This window comes from Amphiura filiformis, chromosome 17, assembly GCF_039555335.1.
Source record: "Amphiura filiformis chromosome 17, Afil_fr2py, whole genome shotgun sequence".
Classification (NCBI taxonomy): domain Eukaryota; kingdom Metazoa; phylum Echinodermata; class Ophiuroidea; order Amphilepidida; family Amphiuridae; genus Amphiura; species Amphiura filiformis.
The window spans coordinates 19701127-19705451 of record NC_092644.1 but is presented as its reverse complement, the minus strand read 5'-3'; positions in this window follow the sequence as shown (position 1 = coordinate 19705451).

Below are 4325 nucleotides of genomic sequence, written 5' to 3'. Positions count from 1 at the left end.
TGCATTATTATTAGTTTGTTAGTTGTCTATGGATCAAGGGTCTTGAGGCGAACCCTTCCGGACCTCACTCAAATCAAAATCGAAAAGGAAAATCTCTCAGATATGACAGGCGTATCTCGGGAGGGAATAATTTAGGGAAGAAGGAATTGGGAAAACTCTATTAAATTGGTTGCTATCGCAACGGTTCGCGCACTACACTAAAATTCGCCATCTCTAATTAGTTAAGTCTATCAGGGTTCACTAATTCTAATCAATTATTGCAATGCAAAGTTCATATCCCCGAATTAATAAAGATCAAAATAGGTGTACTGTGAAGTTGAAGGAGAAAGCACATAAATATTTTGCATGATGAAGAAGAAATACCTTCCGTCCATTATTACAAAACGAACAACTACAACAACAACAACAACAACAACCAATCTATAACAACTAGCATGACTATAGCACTGATAAGTCAAAAATCATGAATATCAGGAGCCCTGTGAAAAACCCATGAGGGAGGAAGAGAACACCTTGAGGTTTTGGAACTCTATACCCCCGGTTGCACGGTGGTGAACATCACGGCGGCGACCATCAAAGTGGTGATCATCACAGTGGTAGTCATCACGGTGATAGTCATCACGGCGATAGTCACCACGATGATAGTCACCACGGTGATAGTCACCACGGTGATAGTCACCACGGTGATAGTCACCACGGTGATAGTCACCACGGTGATAGTCACCACGGTGATAGTCACCACGGCGACAGTCACCACGGTGATAGTCACCATGGCGATAGTCACCACGGTGATAGCCACCACGGTGATAGTCACCACGGTGATAGTCACCACGGCGATAGTCATCACGGTGATAGTAGCGATTTATTTGAGCATTAGGCCTACGATCATTCCTGTCATATATACTTTTACAGTGTTCACAATAAGGGCACCATACAATAGATGCATCTCGTTTACACCGCGCCATAATGCAATGATAGTTTCTGAGACTGACAGTTTTGGAAATTAAAAGTACCCGAAACGACACTTGAAATGAAACAATAAACTAATAAAATAATAAAAGCTATAGACCACTATTTGAGACGCGTGACTAACTCTTGGCGCGGGAAAATTAGAAAGTTGGTGTAGCCTATAGGCCTACTTGATATAATGTATAATTAATTAATTTATCAATTAAAAGGGGGAGGTATAAAAACGATGCTATAAAAACGATGCTTGTAGAAATGAATCGGTATCATATTAAGTGTGGGAATTGGCGAGGGTCCAGGCGGTTAACATGCAATGATATCAATAATACTAGCAGGGGGAGGCCAAGGAGTAGGTAAAAAACCATTATCACTTTGGTGAAGTTCTCCTAAATATACCAGACTAGAATTACGCATAGATATAGAAAGGAGAATAGAACTTATATTATTACATGTATTACTACAAAAATCGTACAAATGTAAAATATAAAGCATCAAATTTTGCCATGTTCTCTATCTGGTGGGAGGGGGATGAAACCATCATGATACTAGAGTATAATTTCATTGCCTACCTTGGTCTTCTGACTGTTTCTGCTGCGTTTCGTGGAACATGGTGAAATTGTTGGCACTATAATAAGCTCGTTTTTAACAGTCGATTTGCTCCGAAATCATCCTGGTCACGGCACCAGTTGTTACCGCTGATGGAAGAGATGGTGAGAGAGTAACGGGCAGGTTCTTGGAGGATCTCCTACAGGTGTCCCTTTTTTTACCCAGCGAAAAATATCATTATAGAACGATAGAAGTCAAGTGTTTTAATGTCAAGTGTAAATATAGTCTCGCGGGAGCATCTGTTATTGGTTTTCTTTATCAGTCTGGTCACGGCTACCGCGTGACTCTAATTTTGAATTAATGAGTTTTCAAGCTATTACATTTGGGACTCTAAATAACATTAAACATGGTTTTAGATACAATTTGTACCCAGCGAAAAATATCATAGAACAATAGAAGTCAAGTGTGTTAATGTTACGTGTAAATATAGTCTCGCGGGAGCATCTGTTATTAGTCTTCTTTATCAGTCTTTTTTTAAAAACTTGCTGGTCACGGCAACCGCGTGACTAATACGTGCAAATATACTCTCACGGGAGCATTAGTCTTTATCAGTCGATTTTTGACATACTTCTTTTTTGACGATTTTTGACATACTTCTTCATACCTCTCACAACAAATGTATTGATCATACATATGATTGCAAGTATTTAGCCATGTCTCGTTTTCCGAGTGGGCATTGAAACTTGTTTTGTTATTCAACAAGAATGAATCTATTCCAAGAAACAAGAATGTTATTGATCGATTTTAACCATTTGCAACTTAAGGGTGGACGAGGTATTATTGGTCGAAGCAACCAAAAAATCGATTCATTAGGCCAAAAAAAAAGGTTTGTCTCAAAGCTCACGAGAAATTTAAAAACAAATGCGAAATGCGATTTTTTTTTTTTTTTTTTATTCCCGACTTTTTTTCATGGTATTTTGAGAAAAAAGTCTGATTTTCGCCGATTTTTTTCTGGAAAAAACTATAAAAAAATTTTTTTTTTGAAATAAAAAAAATTTGCATTTGTTTTTTGTCAAATCGTGGGATTTTACAAACGCGCGCGCAAGCTTTGAGACGAACCTTTAGTTTTTTGGCCTTATCTAAATCAATATATCATTGAAAAATAACACTTTGATGTTTTGCAAAAGTGCATTCTACAAATCATATACTTTGAAAACTTGCTTAATTTATTGTTGCTAATGAGTTATGTACATTTTAAAAAAGTGTTGTTGTTTGAGCCCTTTTAACAACATAACTCAAGAAACACAGGATCTACAAAAGTATTTCTGTGATATTTGGATTCTTCTACATGCTCGCTATGAATTGAGCAATGCAATTTATGCCAAACCTCACTACCATTCGCAAGATGCTGTGAACTACCAAATCGCAACAATTTAAAATAGTTGGTAACCTTAATTCATCAGCATTATTATTTGATACAATGAAAAGTGTTGTGAGTAATAATTTAGGCCGTCTATTAAAGTCCATGTTCTTAAGTCTAGAGAAAAACTTGACTTAATATGATTTGTCGTGAATGCTCTTATGGGGATACTACACCCCTGCTCAAATGTGTGCCTATTTTTGCATTTTTCTCAAAAATTATAGCGCATTGGTGACAAGTTTGTTTGTTTTATTTCTTCTTTAACCTGGGACACTCAATCAGTTGAAAACACAATTAATCATCTGTTCTTCCTTGAGGCCCAGGGTAATAAATGTATATTGGGGTAAGGACTACAACTACTGCACTGGAAATTTTATTTCAGCACAGACAACAGTTGCGGAGTTACAGTCAAAAATGATGGAAAACTAATATTTGATCAATAAATCAATAACGTCTGACGTTTAAGAATTGCTTTTGCCAAGTCGCCATTTGGAGTTGTAAATAATTGATAGCAATAATAATCAATTATTTGCCCAGTTAGAAATCATAACCGTATTAGACCAGTTTATGCATGGTCTCTCAAAAATAATCAATGTATAATAATCAATGTACTCTCAGAAAAAAAGGTGCTACTTAGAACCTTTTTTTGTCCTCTATGTAGAACCCTAAGCAGTAATAAGGTTCTAAAAAGAACCTTAAAAGGTTCTATAAAGAACCTTAAAGATTTAAGTAGGCCTGGGGACATTCTAATTCATTCATTCAGGGACTCATCACAAAGTTAAGAAAAGTAAAACGTAGTATTAACCCATTTTGATACTAAAAAATCATTTTCTTGGATAAAAATCCTTTTTTTTTCTGTTCTACTAAGAACCCTTTGAGGTTCTTTCTTTAAAATTCCAAAAAGGTTCTTCAAGCTTAGGTTCTACAAACCCTTTTCTTGGCTACAGAACCTTTTTGGTTCTAAAAAAGAACCCCATTGGGTTTCAGTTGGGTTCTTTGTAGAACCAAAAAATTGTGTAGAACAAAAAAGGGTTTTTTAAAAATCCAAGAAAAACCTGATTTTAGAGTAAAAAGGTTAACAACGTTTTACCTTTCTTAACTTTGTGATGAGTCCCTGAATGAATGAATTAGAATTTTCCCAGGCCTATTTAAATCTATAAGGTTCTTTATAGAACCTTTTAAGGTTCTTTTTAGAACCTTATTACTGCTTAGGGTTCTAAATACAGGACAAAAAAAGGTTCTAAGTAGCACCTTTTTTTCTGAGAGTATAGTTTAACAGGTGATTTAGGGAATATATGATAGAAATATGATAGAAATATGATGCGACTACCCAATGACACCCTTTGGTTGTTAGATCAATATGATCAGTAGGCTATAAATGCATTGCATCATT